Source organism: Balaenoptera physalus (genome assembly GCF_965194825.1).
Source record: "Balaenoptera physalus genome assembly, chromosome: 17".
Classification (NCBI taxonomy): domain Eukaryota; kingdom Metazoa; phylum Chordata; class Mammalia; order Artiodactyla; family Balaenopteridae; genus Balaenoptera; species Balaenoptera physalus.
Genome location: NC_138895.1, coordinates 2403209 through 2424741, shown reverse-complemented (window position 1 = coordinate 2424741; position 21533 = coordinate 2403209). Strand labels below are relative to the sequence as shown.

The following is a 21533-nucleotide window of genomic DNA, read 5'->3' as shown; positions in this document are numbered from 1 at the left end:
TAAAGATAGAGCTTTATAGCTCTCCAAAATGCATAACATTTTAATTGTAGAAGAATTTTAAAAGAAAAAAGTTACGGTGCAGTAAAATCTTTCAGGAAGCATTTAGAGTCCTGATGTCAGCGTTTAGTAAAAAGGAATTTTGAGGAAAATTTCCTCCAGGTGAACAGACTAACTTTTCTTTCTGGTGTTTAAGTGGCTCTCAATTAACTGTAATGTCACACTGTCAGTGTTTCTGATGTGACCATCATGCTGGACGTGTCTTAGTGTGTGATAGTGTGTCATTTACTTCTCTCAAGCTGGAGGGGACATTCCCCCACCCCACCCCCCACCGCCCCTCTTGAGTCCTGTGGCTGAACTAATAATACAGTTGACACAATACAGCTTAGCAGATGAAAAAGAAACAAATTTTGATTCAGGCAGCTTTTATACTTCTTAGACAAAGAAACAGTACACTGGTGAGGAATTGGCAGGACAAAGAAACTTAGGTTTTGGTGCCCAATTAGTGAAGAATCTAAACAGAGTTTGGGCTTGGGTTAGTCAGTTTAAAAAGTCACAAGACTTATTTCTGTAGGCTTCTCCCCCTGAATTCTCCGTCTCTGGGGAATTCTCAAAGTCACAAGGGCATTGTGCTTTTTAGAATGACATGTTTCATATTTTCTCCCTAAAAGCTACTAAATGATTATATTTGTACTAAAAATTCAGGAGAGTCTCCGAAAGCTTTTCCATAAGGACATTTTATCACAAAACGCCATTCCTCAGTGTTTGTGGTAAAGGCTTTTGTTTCATTTAAGTCATAATTGCTGCATGATCGGTCCTTCACCCTGAATCAGGCGGGCAGGTACAGCCCTGAGAAACTCCATGCAGGACCTTCTGCCCTCGTGTCTCTCTGAAAGGTCCAGTTAAATGAGAGTTCTTATTATTATCCATCCTTTTCAAACAGACATGAAGGCAAACTGTCCTTATGAAATTAGATGTGGATCAACATCGTCTTTGGGGCACGAAGTAGCTCATTTCAAGGTCTGAGAATCTTTTCGTTGCATTCTTTGTACATCAAAGTAGCAACAAAAGTACCACTTTTAAGCATGGCTAGACTTTGTTTCCTCTTATTATTCCATGTGTGTTTCTGTTTGGCAGTAATAGGAAGGTTAGAAGCCAAATATAAACACAGTTAAACTTTATATTGTCAAAGCCAGGAGACCCCGTGAAGGCAGTTTCCACACTTGCTCTGGGCAGTGCTTTCTAACTTGGTACTTACTTCGGGCAGTGCTGCGGTCAGGCGCACCTGCAGCCTTCAGGTTCGCACCTGTGCTCAGCAGAAAGGAGGTCGGTGGGCGCTGTCGTTGTCACCCTCAGGAGCTCTGTGCATCAGATGCCACCTCAGATTGTATATATCTGTACAGCCATAGCCATGCCGCCTTTACACCGGGTTAGTATTTTGAGTACGGGACATACGTCGTTGAGTGCGAGGTTTAGGGAAGAACCTTGACAGGTGAAGTGACACACCCGAGATACCACTGCAGAAGCTCTTTCTGTCGCCGCGAGTGACTAACTATAACCAAGAAAGAGGAGTGACAGTGTCAACAATTGAAAAAGTTAAAAAAATATAGAGCCGACATTCTCCTGAGTCATGCACATGAATCAATAAGCATTTTGAGAATTTATTGTTCTCCAACTTCCCTCTAATGAGGTTGGAGCTCACGATTGGTAATGCTTCAAGCACCAGCTACGTAGCATGAATAAGTTACTCAGAATGGTACTTATACTAAGCACGGTTAAAAGACTCTCAGCATTTCTCGGAGCTCTGGGGTGAGCCACAGTATAAAGCAGCAAGTTACAACAGGGACGGGAATGTTTAATGTTTAGCTGAATTGGTTATGAGCAGCAAAGCAGATAAGTAGTAAAGGACTGAAATGAACAAAACCAAGATTACACTGTCAGGGAAAGTTCAATGTTCTAATTTTTAAGAACTCAAACTACCACGTATTTTCTGAACTCTTACAACTCATGGCCATTAATTTCACCTTTTCAACTTTCCGATTTCCATTAACCATTATTTCTCCTGCTGTATGATTTAACAGTGCAGAATGCAACATATCGTTAGAACTTATTCTAAGACATTAATTTAAAAATACCTTCAAAGATACAATCAAAATTACCGTACATTAAAAATGAGCAGAAAAACAGGGCAGTGGTAACACTTGGCAGGAAAACTATTTTAGAAATTAGGAGTGAATTTAGTATGAAATTATGGGAGCTAATAATTGCATTAGTTTTCTAGGGCTGCCCTAACAAGAGCCACAAACTCTAGGGCTGCAGACATCAGAAATGTCGCGTCTGGCAGTTCTGGAGGCTAGAAGCCTGAATTCAAGGGGTCAGCAGGGCCACGCTCCCTCTGAAACCCTTAAGGGCGAACCCTTTACCTCTTAGTTTCTGGCGGTTTGCCAGCAATCCTTGGCCTTTCTTGGCTTGTGGCTGCCACACACGGTCTGCTTCTGTCATCCGTGGTGTTCTCACTGTGTGTCTGTTGCCGAAACTCGGTCTCTGTTCACCGAATAGAAACACAGAGACAGAGTTTTGGGTGAAGTAGAAAAGAGTAGCTTTATTGCTTTGCCAGGCAAAGGGGGCCGCGGCAGGCTAACGCCCTCAAGACTGTGTGACCCGCCCTGGTGGGTAGTGAGGAGTCTTACAGTGTCCAAGGAGCAGGGCGTGGTCACCTCGTGGACAATTCTCGGAATGATTGGCACCAAGGTGAAGTTTCAAGCATCATCAACCTTCTGGTTTCAACCAGTCTGGGGTCTGTGTGCTTGTGGTCAGCAGTTTTCATCTGGTGGGGATCTGTGTCCTGTACAAACAACTTAGGAATGTGTGTCAGGCCTTTATCTGTATCTTTCAGGGAACTGGGAGTTTGGTGATTCTGCCATGTGGCAGAATTATAGTCTAAACTGTTACCAGGTCCCCAGCCCAACAGCTCTTTCTCTGTCTCTACATCTTCACGTTGCCCATCATTAACTCCTGAGTCAGCCTTTACTTCAAAAGACAAGGACCCGGGGGCTTGTATGCGGTTTCATGTCCGTGTCTGCATTTCCTTCTTCTCATAAGGATACCAGTCATGTTGGATTAGAGCCCAGCCTACCGACTCATCTTATTTTGAAAACATCTGCAAGGACCCTACTTCCAAATTATGAGACCACATGCACAGGTGTGGGGTGAGGGCTTCAACAGATCTTTCTTGAGGACACAGTTCAGCTCACACCAATAATTAAAACTTATTTTTAATATAACACATTATTTACTTATTTTGTTGGAAGTGCAGGGTAGGGCACACAGCAATAACGAGAAACTCAAAGCTTTGGCAAAACAGTCTAGATGTTATGACTTCAAAGGGGAAGGAAGTTTTTCAAAATAAATTTTGGACGTATGTTCTTCAAATCAAACCTAGTACTTGATTTATAAATATAATCTGGACAGTCCCAAATCCCGTGGAGTCTTTCTGGGAATATAAAAGGAGGGGACACAGAACACTAACTTACTTTCTGAGGACAGCAACATTTAGACGTTAAAAAAAATGACAGTATGAAAAAAGGCACTTTTGTAAGATAATAACTCGTATAAATTTAGATAAAAATTCTAAACAAAGCATTGAAAATCCAAGTTGAGCAATGTATGTATAAAATATGACCAGAATAGTTTCATTCTGGTAATATAATTGGTACAAAATTTTTTAAGTATTGATGAGATTTACGTCATGAACAGATTAAAAAGGAAAAAAAGTGATCATTTCAGTATTGGTAGAAAAAACATTCCATGAAAAATGGAACAACTCTCTTGAATTTAAGAAAAGCCCTTAGCGTTCTAGGAAAAATAGAGTATCCTAACTTAATAAAGAGCATCTCAAAAAATCTACTGCAAACTATTAAATGTTAAAAGCATTTCATTTAAAAACATAAGTAAGACAAGGATGGCAACTGCCATGATTTATATTCAAAGTTGTGCAGTCACCCCTCCACACCCTCAGTTCTACATCCAGGGATTCAACCAACCACAGATCAAAAAAAAAAAAAATTCAAGTCAATTTCAAAAAGAAAAACTTGAATTTGCCATGCTCCAGTAACTATTTACATAGCATTTACATTATATTTACAGCTATTTACATAGTATTTACATTGTAATAGGAATTATAAGTAATCTAGAGGTGATTTAAAGTATACAGGAAGATGTGCATAAGTTACATGCAAATACAACTCCATTTTATATAAGGGACTTGAGCATCCGTGGATTTTGGTATCCATGGAGGGGGGCCTGGAACCAGTCCCCCCATGAATACTGAGGTATGATTATACTGAAAATCATAACCAAGACAATAAAATAGAAAAGAAAGAAATACTGGAAAGGATACAATAATACTGTTATAATTATATTTGCAAATTACTTAGTAAACTAAGAAGAACATTAGAAAAATTAAATTGCAATACCAAATGAGGAGAAAGATTAACAAAAGTTGTACAGTGTGCTAGGAAGAAAATTATAAAATTCTGTGGAGAGTTGTTAAAGAATACCCACAGAAATGGAGACCACTATCTTATTCAGGAGTAGTAACATTCAATAAAACAAATGGGCCAGCACTGCCCCCAAATGATATATTTATTGTAATTCCAATTAAGATCCAACTAGTGCTTTGTTGTGGCATCAACAAGCTGATTTTAAAATTAACTTGGTAGGGAAGATGGCCAAGAAGAGCCCAGTGGAATGATATGATGTTCCAGGTAGCAACATTTAGGCAGTAATTAAGACAGTGCAGTACTGACTCCAGAATCGACAAATAGACCAATAGAATGCAAAAGAGAGCCACCAAAAATGTGCTTATATATGGAAACATGATATTTGAAAGAACTTAAGACAAATTAGTGAGAAATTAGAACGTATTTAATCCATGGTGCTGTAACAATTGGCTAAAAATGAGTATGGAGTCCTATCTCACAGCATATATGAAAATCAATTCCAAATAGATGAGGGATTTAAATCTGAGAGGAAAAATTTTTAACTTTACAAAACATAAAGGAGAATATCTTTATGACATTCAGGAAGAAAAGAATATTTTAAGAGAAAAAATACTAACTATAAAAAAATGATAAAACTGACCTTAAAATTAAGAAAATATCCTCATCAAAGTCCAACATAATGAGAAGGATAAAAAACAGTCACAAATTTGGAGAAATACATTTGAACATAGAAAACAAAGTATTAGCATCCACAATATATACAGAACTCCTAAAGTAAGAAAGAAAAACATAACCCAATAGAAAAATGGATAAAAGGTATAAGCAGGAATTTTACATAAGAAAAAAAGAATGCCAAATAAATATATAGAAGATGCTCGGCTACATAATCAATCAGGAGAACGCAAAATCATAGTGAAACACCATTTCACATTCATCAGATTAACACAAAATTTCAAAGTAGACTTATTTTCAAGTAGATCCTTGGAAAATAATGGTCACTTGATTCTAAATCTCTCAACACAGTCTCCCACAAAACTCTAAGACCAGCAAAGAGGACACATCAAAAAACATGTGACTCATACATTGAGAATTAGTGGAAGACAGAAAATGGCATGAGTTTCAAGTTACTGTAAGTTTGAGAATAACCACCAAGTTCCATCGAAGTCCACTTCCACTGCATGTCTGTGGGTGTGGAGAGAAGGATGGGTAATAAAACATCTCTGTGGACAAAGAAAGGGGATCAGGGCAAACATGAACTGCATGAAAAAAAAGTTGATTGAAAGAAAAATTTCAACACCAGGTACTAAATGACCTAATGCAGCTCCGGAACTTGGGAATTGAGGCCAGTTACAGGCTGAACGTAACCAGAGACAGCATTGTTTCTGGGGACGGTGACGTGAAAGCAGAAGGAAGTGAAATCAAGAATCTGTAGGGATGAAAGAGAAACAAACCAGCCAGTGCTGCCTGCTCCAATCCCGTCACCACCAACGTTGCAGTTGAAGATGCCATGCCTCGCGGTGGGGGCAGAAGACTGCGCTACTGGCTGGAAACCCAGTTCATGAAACACCTGGGAATAAAAAAGAGAGAGAGAAGACCTATTGCCTATAAAACTGTGTAGCAAGAAAACAGAAATGCAGATCAAAACATTTCAGAGAAAAATTCTCCCAGGAAATAGATTGAAACAGAAGGAAATACTCGAGTCTGAACTAAACAAGCACTCAAACACGCAAACAAGTACTTGGAGATATAAAAAGCCCAGCTATCTTCAGAAATAAAGGAAAAAAATGCAGGAGGGGGAGCAGGAGAAGGAGGAAGGCAGCACTATTGAGAGTTGACCAAACTCAAAAACTTTTTTGAAGAATAAATGACAGTGTGCCAAAGGCTAAGAGATTCACTTAGCTAGGAACTGTATCACAGAAGATTTCTGAATGCTTATTGGGAGAGTACGACGTGCCGCTTTGGATGGCAGCTGGCACCATCTATTAAAATGGAAGCTATGCACATGGATATCTATGATAGAGACCTTCTGTGTGCTCATTGTGAGAGTATGAGTTGCACACATATTTTTGTGTGTGTGTGTGATGAAGGGAAGGGCAGCGTTTATGGCAGGCACCAAGCAAGGAGTCCAGACAGCTAGTGTTGCACACATGTTTTGGGCAGCAGTTTACCATTATCTATCAAAATTCCACACATCATGCTCTGCACACAGCATTCGAAGCTCTACCCTTGGCGTGTTCTAGAGCAGGGATCTGCAAACCCAAGCCCACAGGCCAAATCCCACCCATGCCTGATTTTGTAAATAAAGTTTTATTGGGATACAGCAGTGTCCACTTTTAAGTGTTGTCTCTGGCTGCTTTTGTGCAAGATGGAAGAGTTGAGTGATTGCAACGTGTGGAAGGCAATGAAAACATTTACTCCCTGGGCCTTTACAACGAATGTTTGCTGATGGCTGGTCTAGAGAGACCTTTGTGCATGTGAAGAAGCACGTGTGAGACTGTTCATGGTACAAAAGCTGAAAACATCGCAAGCATTCATCACTAGCAGGACAGAGCGCTGAACTGGGGGGCTATCCAGTAACAGGCTCCTAACGGCAGAGACGTGCGCCCTTGTGGCTGGATCTCCAGGTGCACCGCGGAGTGAGAGAAGGAAGTGTGCCCACTTTCCATCTGTGTCAGGGTGACACATGCAGCTACGCTCTAGGAGCCTGTGGAGTGCAGGGGTGAAATAAGACGACAGAGTCAAGTATGTTCCGCTGTCCCCATGTTTATCTTCAGGGGTAGGAGAAACACAGTCAGAGCGGCTCCCACGAGCCTCAAAAGTATTGGTCATGTTTTCTTTCTTTAAGTGGGTGATGTGTCCAAAGCTGTTTGTCTTAAAGCATCATTTGCATTATGATTTTTTTTTTTTAGTTTTAAAAAACTGCTTTAAATTCCAGATCAAATGATCATTGTCTTTTTAGCAAGAGAAAATGTATCTAACACATTATATTGTTACCGAAAGTGGGGTCCGGCTACTCGCCGCCCTAAAGCCAATACTCGAGAGGCAACTTTGGTGGAAAGGAAAGTTTGCTTTGTTTCAGAGGCCGGCAACCCGGGGAGAGGGCGAACTTGTGTCCAAAGGCTGACTCCCTCGACTGACAATCAGTGGGCAAGAGCTTTTATAGACAGAGGGAGGGGCTGCATTCAGAAACAGCACAGGCAGCTCGGACAGGCATCTTGAAATTGGTCACTGGTTGTCTAACCAGCGTGATCTCGATTGTTTTAGGTACAGGTAATCTTCAGCTCCAGGGTCAGCTTGTTCCCATTTCCTTGAGGGCAGTTCTTGCACTTGTAGCAGCTTACGTCATGGTTACAGTCTGGTCATCATGTAGTTAACTTCTTCCACCTGGTGAGGGTTTCAGTATCTGCAAGACACCTCACAGGATACAGGTCAGATTATTATCTGTAGCCCTTGAGGAACTAAAGGTCCTGGACTTTGCTTAATAACTAAACTATTATTTTTTTGTCCTTTTTGGCTGCATTTCTTTGCTTCTGCATTTTCTGACCTCTCTGATTAAACATATTCTTTGGCTACAGTTTTTCTACAGACAAAAGGCAGGTGGAGGAAATGGGGGGTAAGGACCATAGGGTCCTGCTCTGTTTCAATATTATTCCTACACATTATTTTTTATGCTGTTTAGCATACCTATCCTATACACTGACGTGTAAATTTTTGAATGCTTAATTCGTTTATTTTCTAAATGCTTCTGAAAGAAATGGTTGGATATATGTACACACACATACACATACATACACATACCCACACACACAGATATAGTTATATTCCGTATACTTATAGGATAATTATAGAGAATAACACAGTGGATGCAACATGATTTTGCTGTGAAATGCTTAGGTCACTGCTCTGCTTCCTGCCAGCTGGGTGATCCCTGAATTCTTTCACCACCTCAGTGATTTTACCTGTGAAATGGGAATAGTAGTAATGTCTGCGTTTCCTTTTTGTGTGTATAAAATAAAATCACGCTTTGCCGTCATTTGTATAAATCACACTGCCGTTGTCACTTTCAGACTCTAGCGTGTGACGTCCTCCTGTCTGTCCCAGGCTGTACGGCACCCCGCGTGACACTGGCTTCTGGCCCGCCCTTTGCTTGGGGACCTGAGCCCTGGTCCGAGGGTGGGACCAGGGCTGATGTGCATGCTCGTTACCAGCTTCAGCGGCTGAGAGATGGAGACCGGTGAAGCTTGATCTGTTATACTTCTCAGAGATAACAAAATTGGTTTTTTTGCTCCAAAGTATATGTAGAAAAACATGATAGTGTGATTCCATACTTTCTGTTATATAAAATATATGGAATGCAAGAAATAACAGATAGCATCTGGTTACAGAGTTTTTCTCACCACTGATAATACCAGATAGCATCCGTTTTTGCAAATTCTTATAAATCTTTGTAAGAAGAAAAGAAATAGACTGTCCAGGAAGGCGTTGGAAGCCGGTGGTTACGAGGCTGTGTAGACTCACTGCCATGTGTTTGAATCGAGGCACCTCTACTCACAGCCGTTTACCTCTGGGAGGCGTATTGCTCTAAAGCTGCTTCCTGATCTGCAAAGTGTGCACAACAAAAGCGCGTGGCTTTCGTGGATCGTGGCAGCTGGCCATGACGTGGGGGCGCAGGACTCGACAGCAGGGCGGAGCCCTCCCGCCGCGTCCTCGCTGAAGACCTCTGTCCGGACCTCCTTGCAAAGCTGTGTGCTGAGGGCATTTCCTAGTGGAAAGGTAACTGGGAATTCTGCCTGGAATCTCTTGGTTCGCCCGAAGTGTCTATTGTAAATAGACCTGAATCTATGGAATCATGGGACTTAGCTGGCAGGGGAATGTAAGTTAGTCATGTGACGTCTTTACAGTTGCCAGACAGACCAAGTACAAAAAGTAAGAAAACTCAAAAACTGAGCAGCTGCCCCCGATTTGGCATGAACCCCACTGTTACTCTTGTATCACTTGGACCAAATGTGCTACAGACGTTGTAGCTTCGGAATCATTAGTGAAGTTGAGCAAGAGCTAGGACTCTTGTGAGCCTGTTTGACAAGCCTTTTGTGTTATTGCAGAGGTGATACATACAAAGGACGTAAAACACTGCCTAGAACTTAGTTTTTAATGAACGTTATACTAGAAATTATTCTTTCCTTAAAATTGTTCTTCCAAATCTCTTCCATTTACGAATTATATTGGAAAGAAAGTAGTAAAAGATTTAACTCTTTTTATTGTACATTGGCAAACATTAATAGTATAATAGTTCATTAATTCTTATAAATTATTTTTAGCACCCTGAATTTATTGCAACACATAATGGGGCCAATATGTTTAATTGGCAATAATTTAAGGATATATGTAGTCAAAATCTAAACAAATTTGGGAAAGCTTTGGTTTTTTTTTTTAACATCCTTATTGGAGTATAATTGCTTTACAATGGTGTGTTAGTTTCTGCTTTATAACAAAGTGAATCAGCTATACATATACATATATCCCCATATCTCCTCCCTCTTGTGTCACCCTCCCACCCTCCCTATCCCACCCCTCTAGGTGGTCAGGATAAGCTGGGACGAAGTGAGAGAGTGGCACGGACATGTATACACTACCAAATGTAAAATAGAAAGCTTTGGTTTTTTGAGTAAGCTGTCTTCCCCACGTGTATTAGTTTGCTAGGGCTGCATGACAGCATGGCACAGACTGAGTGGCTTAAATAAGATAATTTAGTGTCCTGCAATTCTGCAGTCTGGGAGTCCTAGATCAAGGTGTTGGGAGAGTTGGTTCCTGCTGGGGGCTCTCTCCTTGCCTGGGGGACAGCCGTCTTTTCCCTGTGTCTTCACGTGGTCTTCCTTCTAGCCTGGGTCCACTTTTCCTTTCCTTATAAGAACACTAGTCATATTGGATTAGGATCCATCCTAATGACCTTTTTTTTTAACTTAACTACTCTTTAAAGGCCCTGTCTCCAAATGCAGCCCCATTCTGAGGTACCGGGGGTTAGGACTTCAACATGTGAATCTGAAGGGGACACCACTCCGCTCATAAGACCATGTCAGTGGCACCAATTCTCCTGTGTCCCATCTTAGTCTACTGTGGTGTACCCAGCAGGAGAAAAGTGCTTGGCATGCGGTACTCAATTATTTCTTGAAACAATGAACACAGGCACTCCCTTTAATAGTGTTTTGAAACTGTATCCTTTCATTTAAAAATGCATGTGTGTGTTTTAATTAGTCAAGAGATAATCAGCTAGCATATATTAATAATTAAAAGCAATATATCCCTTTTAGGCAAACATGTCGATATTAAATCGTGCAATTCCTAAGGCCAGTTCGTGGAGTTTTAGATGGAAAGATGTGCTTAAGAAAAAAAACAACTTGACAGAACTATACCTTGAATCATTTTGTAAAACTTGAATAGAAAGGGATAGTTCACAAGCATGGGGTTTAAGAACTTAGTGGTGGCAGTTCAGAGCCTCCTTAGCTGGAGAGCGAGTATCCGCCTTTCCAGCTGCTTCCCTTCGGCTGCCTGTGTTCGGCTCAGCCCAGGACCGACTGTCACACGCTTCGTTCTTTGCTCACCACCAGGTTCTGGTACGAAAACCCCAGGGTTTTCAGCCCCACGCCGCTCGCTTGGCTGAGACAGGCGTCGCTGGGCTGTGTGCTCTGCGACGGTGGTGACAGCATTCAGCAAGGCCAGGCTGGTGTGCCTGTGAAGGCAGCGTCCCCGCGGGATTACGTGAGCGGCCGTGAGATTCCCAAGGTTGAAAAACCTATATAGTTTTTATTTTTTTTCAAGTAATGTTCTTTCTCACTTGGGGTGCTTGTGCAAAATGTTCTGAGTTATGTTTTACCCTCAAATATCTTTTTCTCTCTGAAAAGTGAAGGCTATCTTACTTTGTATAGGATTCCTGAATTGTGGTCTTTTTTTACCCTCATTGATTTTTGCCTTCTTATATTGCAGTTGGAAGTTTAGATACCAATTTTTTCCTGTTTATATAGGTTTTTCAGATTCTTTAGTACAATGATTATATTAGATCTTTTTATTCTTTTTTTTCTCAGAGTTTCAGAATTAGATCACAATATGCCTAAATGCAACTTTTATTACTAACCCAGTCTCAAACTTAGTGAGCAATTTCAATTCACAGATACACATTTTTATTCAACAAAGGGAAATTTGAATTTCATATTTCCTTGATTATTGTATAGTCCTTAAATATTGTGTAATATAATTTTTTTCCCTTTTGAAATGTCCCTGGGATCTAGGCCTGCAGGATCTACCCTCCCAATCTCTCTGCTTTATCCTCATAGTTCCACCTTTTTTATGTTTTTGCTAAATGCTCTGATTTATTTTTGCACATGACCACACGTATCAGATTCACTGAGTTCAGTCTCAGCAGGGAACATCTTCTTTTTTAATTTATCTATTTAGTTTCTTAGTTCCAGCATCATCTGTTTAAGCTTTGAAAAGCTTTTTTCTGCAGCATTTGCAATGGCTTAGTCCTTGTATTCTCATCTGTGTCTCTTCCACCCCATGGGGCGTCCTCTCTCTCTGGCTCTCGGGCTCCTAAACTGGACGCTCTTCCTTTCTTGGATCATGGGGTTCAGGCCAGCTTGTTGAGGTGCCTCTGGGGCTGAAACCTGGCAGAAGGTGAGGGACTGGGCTGTGACGTCAGCCCCTCCCAGGCTGGGGCAGGAAGGCAGCCCACCTACCCAGGTTCTTCACCTTCTGAGACCAGACACCTGGCCTCGAATCCTTCCAGAGCTGAGCTGCCCTGAGCCCTCGGCCAGGCGGGGCGTGGTTCTCTGGGGCTGCAGCCCTGCGGGAGGATTCTTGGCTGTTCTGTCCCCAGGGCTTCAGCACAGCCCTGTCTGCCTACACTGGCACCCACGGGCCTCCAGGTCCCTGTGGGGCTGGGAGCTGAGGGGAGGACTGTCCTCCAGATGCTGGAACCCGTGAGGCCACGTCCATGCCTGCAGATCCTAGGGTCCTGTGGTGAGCGATCTACCTGTCGGGCCGGGACCTTTCTTCTTGCCGTTGGATGAGCTGCCTTCTGATGAAGGTCTGAGCTCCTTGGGGAAAACCGGGGCACCAGAGCTTTCCCGTGGGACTTAAGCAGCTTAAGGCTTAAGCAGCAGGCTGGCTGTTGCAGGTCACAGAGGTTCCTGTCTAATCATTTCCTGCGCACTGTGGCCTGCACTAAAAATATGCCGAGGCAGGCGGTGAGAAAGCCAGTTTTGCTCCGAGGCTGAGGTAGGACCTGGAATTGAGTTATAAAGCACAGGTTTTAATTTTAAGATTAAAATTCCTCTTATACAGAACCTGAGGGGTTACCCCAGGGAAAAAGCAAACACGCTGACTGTGGGCTCATCCATCCTCCCTCTTGCCCTGACATCTGCGAAGATGTAAATCCCATGGGCTCCGAGCCTGTGTTTCCTAAGAGTCTATTTCCTTTAAAAACAAGTTATTAGGGTTTATTTTTAATATTGCACTGAGACCAAACTTACCATGAGAGGTTTCTATTTGGTCATTTTGTTTCTGTGTGGAGAAACATGGGATGTGACATCTATTCTTTGAAGATGGATCTTTTCTCCAGTAAGTCTTCATTTTCACTAAATAGACATCCAGCCCTCAAACGCCCCATTTTTTTAGACTTGCTTCACAGTTCTGATTTTGCATGTTGGTTAGTCTCTCAAAACACTGTAATTTATCGAAATCTTGATTAAAGTGTGCTGTCCAGAAGTGACGAGGTGTGTTGTAGACAGTGGGCTGATTGTCCAACTGACTATATTCCCTTCCTAACCAAAGGCATATCCACAGGCTCTCGGTTAAAAACAAAAATCACACCACTAACTTCCCCAAGTTCAGGGAACCCCTCTTCCTGAGGCATCCCATGTGTTCTATTTTGGCATGGCCAACTTCTTGCTTTTGCCTTGTGGGTTTATTTTTTTGCTGGGCCTCTGTATTTTGACACACGCTTTTAAAATGTCTGCTGTCTCCCCTCTGGGCCAGCTGCATCCAAATATGTGTGAACTAATATGATCACATGTATCTAAAGACAAATTGGGTGCCATATACTAGGATGACCTCCTTCAGGGACTAATTCTAGATGTTCCCTGTTGAATTTTTTTGTCGTGCCACCCAGCAGGGCACTAGAAGCCATTCTGGGAAGCCCGTGCTTTGCACTGGCACTGCTCCCAGTGGTGCCAGAGGATGAGGAGAAACAGTCGAGGTGAGCCGGGAGCCATCTGCCGATGGTGGGTACAGACTGCCGTGAGGTAGATGCAGGCCTTTGGTGCAAGTTATACAGGAGAAAATTGAGACATTCATGAGTTAGTCTTTTAGTATAACACTCTGGAATGGTGAATTCTGGTAAGGATAAAGAAACAATATTCTAATTCAAATCATGGAAGATTCTGGTGAACGATTATTTTACCTATTGTCCATGAGGTTTCTATTTTTCCGAGTACATGAGAAAATGCTGTTCAATGGACACGTGTCTGCATTGTGTCGAAACAACCAACAAGGTGACTCAAAGCATATTTAAACACTAAGCTAGCTTGCAGGGGTAATTATAGATGAGTCAATTGCTTGACCTGGAGTTACTCTTATTTCAACCAGCAGAAAGGTAGTAATTCTAGTAGTAATAATGCCATAGTAATTGTACATTATCCATGTAGTAGAAGTGCCATAGGTATGTGTTGGGAAACAGTAGGTTCTCACTGAAAATACGGAGCAAAGCATGAGGAGAAATGAGGGGTCTAAGATAGAGCCTGCACTGTTGAAGTTATAAGTTACAAGCGTTCAAAGTAATGATTGATTTGATTTGCTTTTAAAGTAAAGGGAACATGGGACCCTCACAAAGGAAATGTAAACTTATAATTATCAAAAGATCACAGCAATCAAGATTAGCAAATGACAGAACCAATGAAAATAATAAGAAAGCTAGGAATCTTATTTTACCAGTATGTAAGATAATACAAAATTTCTCAAATCTTCATTGAGATTTAATATCTTACATCATTTAATTTATAAACTATAAAGCATTTCACATTATGTTTCTAGGTTCTTTTCTTCCCTTAGTTCTCTTAGTTATAGGTTTTCAGAGCTAGAGATGTCCTGAGAGATCGTTTGACTAAAAAATGAAACAAAACACTCCATTTGAAGATGAGGAAGCAAAAGTTGGAAAGGTCTTAGTAACTTACCCTCAACTGATTAGCAGAGCCCCGGACGGAACTCGGAGGACCCAAGTCCAAGTACAGTTCTTGTTTTTGTTTCTCCTTATCCTGCCGTGAATCTTGTAGCTAGTCTTTTTTCCACTTTCTACAAGTTCCTCCGCGTAAATATGGGAACTCTTCCTCAGCTGGCTGACCTTCCTACTTGGAATCCTATGCTAACACACTGTAAATGCAACACTTGACATTTTATCATCAATTTAAAGTAATTTTCAGTATCATCTAATCAACTGACAAGGGTCTTTGCATAATGTTGTAGGATTACAGATGCAATTAAATAGTATTCACAAGTCCTTATTACCCATCTACTTATTTCAGCAAACTCTATAATTGGCACATTTGTGCCATAAATCAAATAAATCAAACTCTACTGATAAAATTCCTTGAGTATCAAACAAAACGATTTGCTCTCCACTCATTCTGGAAATAAGAAATAACACCTAATGCAGGTGGTACATTCCTAAGACAAGATGAATGATCTGTTAAGACACCGTGCCACGTGATGAAATAAAACTTCCTTCAAACAAAACAGTTTCACAAAGAGCCAGCAGATGCATATTTTCTGCTGGGATTTATGGAACCATCTGGTCTTGGAATTTCTAGCCACATACGTCACATTCAGCTCTGTCTTTAAAACATCAAGTAATTTTAAATACAGTATATTTTATGTACAAATGTAAAAATATTTATGTTTACTCATGACTTTAGTTCAAATAAATTGTTCTTATGTTTATAAGCTAATGAAAGTTTAATTTCTTCCATAAGAGACTAATCTTATTACCATAATACTTCATGATGCTATGGCTGTTTCATGTTTAACTTATAAAAAGCCTTCAAAGTATTGCTAAAGAAGTAAGATTTTAGCAATTCTTATAAAGATTTTAATGAACCAATTTAATTGCAAGAGTGTTCTCAGGTTTGTCTTTGAAAGTTGTCACTATTTTTTAAAAAAATTATCTATTTATTTATGGCTGCGTTGGGTCTTCGTTGCTGCGCGTGGGCTTTCTCTAGTTGCGGCGAGTGGTGGCTTCTCTTGTTGCAGAGCACGGGCTCTAGGTGTGCAGGCTTCAGTAGTTGTGGCTTGTGGGCTCAGTAGTTGTGGCTCGTGGGCTCTAGAGCGCAGGCTGAGCAGTTGTGGTACACGGGCTTAGTTGCTCCGCGGCATGTGGGATCTTCCCGGCCCAGGGCTCGAACCTGTGACTCCTGCATTGGCAGGCGGATTCTTAACCACTGTGCCACCAGGGAAGTCCTGTTGCTGCTTTTAATACAACACTGTAAGGACACCTCCTGCTCTAATTGGATCTGCTAGTACAGAATATCTTATATGAAAAGCTTGTTGGAATCAAGGTGAGAACAAACCTCATAGCAGGAGAAAGGGCACTAAACAGCCCTGAAATGGTGCAAAACATGGTGTGTTCAAAAGGTGATACAGTTAATGAATCAGACTCTGCTGATAATACCCACTTCACAAAGAACATAAAACATTTGCTTGAAAATAGCCTCTTATAAGTTCTGAGGATATTAAGTTATCTTCCAAATACAGCATTATAATCTATGACATCCCAGGGGGACAGCATCTTCCTATATCAGACCTAGGTTATTAATAAGCAAGGTTTCATTAAGTTGTTTAAATTAAGAAATGGTCTCTTAATCCCCCAAATTTGTTTTTCCATCAGACATTTCCCATTTAATATTATTTAGTATTTAGAATTATTAATATTAAGTATTAATATTGAAAATTAGTGAGATTTCATTTCAAATAGTCTCCCATGAAATATAAAGGTACTTACCTGTAAAATCAGGATGTATGCCCTGCAAATCCCAAGGAGAATAACATGAACAATGTTGAAACTGAAGGTTTTTGGTTCATCAATGAACCAAAAGTGAAATTAAAGAAAGCTAATACAACCCAGATAGAGCTGAAGTTTCAATGCGTTAAGGAAATTGTTAAAAGTAGAAAATTCATAGATGTGTCCAGAGCAAATTTCAACTCTACACCATTGCAAGAGACATACATAAGCTAAATATTGAGAATGCTCAAATATAAAAGTGTAGGTAAAAGTAAGTCCGGCTTCCAAAGAGATAGAAACAGGAGTGGCAATAGCAACTTTAAAGAAGGCTGAGTTTAAGGAAGAAGGGCATTAACTGAGACAGGATAGTCTACTTTCGTTTAGTAATCTATACGTGCTATAATTAGAAACTCTTGCCTTTGAAATAGCTTAGCATCTATTCAGCTCTCTTTAACCGAAGTGTATTTGAGCACCATTAATGAGATCAATTTATGAGAGATGTATCCACCTTCGTACCCTGGAAACTAAAATTCATTTTACCTTCAAATATTCCTGGAGACTTTTCAAAAGTTGGTTATGTGCTATATCACAAGGAAAACTAAAATTCTCAAGAACAAACTTCACATGGGCAATACTCTTCAATTCAACTAATCTAAGATTAGATGATTCAATTGAAAATAAAATTCTTATTTAGAAATTTTAAATCATTTGAGCAAATAAATATTTTGTCAAGAAGGTTAACAAAAGTTAAGTGGAATAGTTAAAAAATTGTAATGATAACATTATGTATCAAAATGTATGTATCAGAATTTAAAATTTATGAATTGAAGACATTCGCAGCAATTATCTTCCTTGAGACTCTGAGGATTATGAATGCTTTTTAGTTGTTTTCTTTTTTGTACCTTATTTTCTAAGGTTGATACAAAGAGCTTTTATTAATTTTTTTAATACTCCCTCCAAAATTGGTAATAATGACTTTATAATTTTTAAAGAGCTATAATTACAGGAAAAGGATAGAATTTGTGGTGTGTTACATATTGACAGTACTTTTTTATTGTGAGAAAAGTCCTCTTGACTCATGTAAAGAAGTCGAGTGCGGTGCACAGGGTGAATGCGTGTTGGGGCAGAGACGGGCCCCCAGGTCGCCCCAACGAGTCACACACTTCTGCGTTCCCACCCTCGGTGTAGACAGAACCCGGTCCTGCTTCTAACCGATAGAATATGGCAAAGGGGATGGCAAGTCACCCCTACGATTACGTGACGTCACATAAAGCTCCATCTAACCAGAGTGAGAGGACTTCCCCGCTGGTCTTGAGGAAGCAAACAGTCATGTTGTGGGCTGTCAATGCAGAGGGCCACGTGGTGGGGAACGTGGGGAACGCCGGTGGCCTCTGGGCCCTGCAGGTGGCCCTCGGTCATATATTCGGGGCAGATGAGTTCCGCCCACGACCTGAATGAGCTCGGAAGCGATTCCTTCCCAGTAAGTCTCCAGGCGAGACTGCAGCCCAGCTGACTTCTTGGTTGCAGCCTGACGAGACTCAGAGCATAGGACCCAGCTAACCGGTGCCTGCTCCTGACCCAGGAAACTGAGGCCCATCCATGTGCTAGTTCCCTAGGGCTGCCATAACGACGTCCTACGGGCCGGGTGCCTTAGACAGAAGACAGTCCTTATCTCATTGTCCTGGAGGCCAGAAGTCGGAGATCAAGGTGCTGCAGGGTTGGTGCCGACTGAGGCTGTCAGGGAGACTGTCCCCTGCTCTCGCCCAGCTCCTGGGGTTGCTGGCACTGTTGGCATCCTCAGCTTGTCCTGAATCACCCCAGTCTCTGCTTCGTTCCTTACATGATGTTCTACGCCTGTGCCTCTGAGTCCAAGGTCCCTCTGTTTATAAGGACACCAGCTGCAGTGGATTAGGAACCCCTCACCCCAGTGTGACCTCTTCTTAATTAATTACATCTGCAATGACCCTATTTCCAAATAAGGTTACATCCTGAGGTCCTGGGGTTAGGACTTCAGCATACGAATTTAGGGGGACACAATTCCATCCAAGAGGATGCATTTGTATTCTTTCAAGCCACTTTGTGGTAACTTGTTACACGGCAGTAGATAACTAACACAATTGCAAAGTAAAAAGAAAATGAAATGCCAGTAAGAGTGTGAAGAAATATCAATGGTTTCCTGCTGTGAACCCTTCACTTCAAAACAATCATGGAGGAAGTTCAGTATGTCTCACTAGTTCAGATGAAACATCGTCTAAAGATATGAAATGTTTATATACTTCATTCCTTCATAGGAAGTAGGAATTACATTTTGCTATTATAGCATATATACACAACATAAAGCCACAGCATTAGATAATCTTGTTCTCAAACACCCCCCAAAGTTGTCATTTTTAGTTTTTCTTTAAATTGTTATTTGTGCTTTTTTCCATTCAAACAAATGAGAGGTGCTAAAATGTAAGAAACAAGTGTTGAAGATAAAATCAGAAAGTGTCGTATATTTTTGTCAATTTTTAAAGCCTGTCATTATTGGTATATTTTTAATATGTGGAATGCAGTGTTGAGACACTGCATAGTTGCAGAGTTTTGATCAATTCATGGAAAAATGTGTGAGCTACTGAAGCTCAGCCTTCCCACCGTGAACTTGTATCCCCATGAAAGGATGTCAATCCCTTCCAACAATCGGAGCGTCCGGACATATTCCTAAAGCAGCCCGCCGTTTTCAGAATCTTCTGATTTCATTAAATTAATCATTAATGTCCATAAACTTTGTCCTGAAATATCTACTTACATATGTCTATCTCTGGGCCAGACCGGATGTGGTCTGAGTTTTGATGTGACTCTTTGGGACACGGTTGAAACCTACACACACACTGAACTAAACTTTCCTTTTTTCAGCACTCACCATCAAGCCCAATTTAATTTGGTTTCTACTGGTTTAATTTTAAACAGCAAATTGCTGCACTTTAAAAAGCTCTGCAAAATTTTCTGTGCTATTTTTCACTATAAAGAAATGTGAATTTTTAAAAAAATCCTAAAATGCATACACCCAATTGTTTTGGGGAAAAATGTTTTTTAAACTCACTTGGAATTACCTCGCAAAAGAGTTTGCAAACATAATCTCTTAAGTTCTGATTCATTCAACAGCCTTGTTTGAATGGCAGTTGTGGGTTACGAACAAGAATATATTTATAACTGTGGCATTATGCAAAAGTTATTTATGAACTAAGTAAGTCAGTTATCTTGTTCTCTAAAGTTTATTCCAAAACTAAGAGCCACATTTGAGCTTACTCTGTGTAGGGCATTCTTGCAAAGTGCTTTACTTGCATTAACTCCTTTAATACTCTCAACAGCTCCATGAAATAGATTATATTATCCTCCTCATTTACAAATGAGAGGACAGAGTCAAAAAAGTTTAAATGGCTTCTCCAATATAATATATTTTAAATGTGGAAGACAGGATACAAACCCAGACCGTCTGATTCCTGACATCATAGTCTTAAACTCAGAAGATAACAAAGAACTGGTTATTTAAAAATAATGATTTGGCCTCTTTGATTTCATTCATTCATTCATTTAAATATTTATTGAGTGTGTAGGGGAAAATCTTTTTCTTTCTTTTCTTCTAGGTTCTTTGGCTGGCCTGTAAATTAACGTAAGACAGGTTAACAGGAACAAATTTAATTTTGTATGTATGGGAGCCTCAAAGATATGGGGCTCAAAAAAGTGACCAAAGCAGGCAGCTTTTATACTTAGACAAAGAAACAATAAATCTGTGAAGAATTGGCAAAACAGAGGGGTTTGGGCTTGGGGAGCAAATATCTAAAGAATTCCCAGGGTCTGTTTGTACAGCCTCTGGGCCCTGAGTTCCCTGCCTCTGGTGATAAGGTTGCCTTGAACCCTCCTGGTACAGAGAGAGCATCTTCACATGAGAGATTTATCTCCTGCTTTCAGGGGGACGAAGGAGAGTCAGAGTGTCCTTCTTGCACTGGCTGTTTCTCAAGTAGCTTTAATTCAAAATAATCAATATGCCAAAGGGCATATTTGGGGGCGGCCTGCCCTGAACCCCATCAAGTGTGTGTCGTGCAGACGCTGTGTGATGTGGTGAGGATACACTTAGGTAGATCAGAGCCCTCCTCTTCTGTATCTTCTTGGCCCACAGCGGGTGGTGGGGCAGGTGTGAGTAGAAGGTGCTGAGGAGGTGTGATGAATTTCCACCTGGCCCAGCCTTGGCGGTTCAGGAAAGGCTCCCTAGAGAAGGTGACCTGACACCCATGGCACTTGTACTCAGGTGAGATCAAATGAAGTTGAGCTGGATCATGGCTGTGAATGGTGCATCTGCGAGAAGTGAGGATGGCAAGGTAAACAGGTGTGTACGGGGAGGACTTTGACCCAGGAAGGACCTAGGGCTCCATCCACAGAGCGAAGGCTGGGGGTCAGCGAGGCTGCGCCGGGGGGATGGGGGGAGGTACCCAGGCTCACGCACGGCATCCTCTTCCCAAAGATGAGCCCAGTGCTGTGTCTCCATCCACACCTCCTACTGGTGTCTTGAAACACTCTGTCTGCTGTGTCTCGTGCCCCTCACGTCATACGTAGACCTGATATTTGACAACACTTTTGAGGCAATCTGAATTCAAGTCATCTCTTTTTTATCTCCCACTCTAGATCCATTCATTTATTCATTCATTCATTCATTCAGTTAACAGATAACAGTACCATTATTCCCACATTGCACAAGCCAGAGATCTAGGCGTTAATCTTGTTATTTCTATTATCCTCATTCTGTGCTGTGGTGTAGTGGTTAAGAGGTTGGACTTTTGAGTCAGTCTGACTGGATTCAAATCCTGGTTCTTCTATTAAAAAGCTGTAGTACTTTGGAGAAGGTAATGTAACCCCTCTGTGCTTTAGTTTTCTCAAGTTAACAATAGGGTTAATAATGTGCAACACAATGTATTGTAAAGTTTCAAATTGAAGTTTCATATTAAGCCTAAGAA

At 41.0% G+C, this 21533-nt stretch overlaps 1 protein-coding gene and 1 long non-coding RNA gene across 13 annotated transcripts in view; one reads left to right on the top strand and one right to left on the bottom strand.

The window, feature by feature from the left end:
• The window catches only part of LOC309646597, a 29457-nt gene extending 7928 nt beyond the window's left edge, over positions 1-21529 (bottom strand). The window contains exons 1-3 of one of the 2 annotated variants that reach the window (XR_014255451.1): positions 13025-21529; positions 5951-7902; positions 2421-2541 (exon numbers count right to left, since the gene is read on the bottom strand). This is a non-coding gene — a long non-coding RNA (uncharacterized lncRNA). Of the gene's footprint in view, positions 1-2420; positions 2542-2687; positions 9783-13024 lie in introns of those variants that run through there. The other variant, XR_014255452.1, reaches the window with a different exon arrangement.
• Positions 1-21533, top strand: part of LOC309646588 (uncharacterized protein) — a 341945-nt gene that overhangs the window by 168114 nt on the left and 152298 nt on the right. The gene's annotated exons all lie outside the window — the stretch shown is intronic.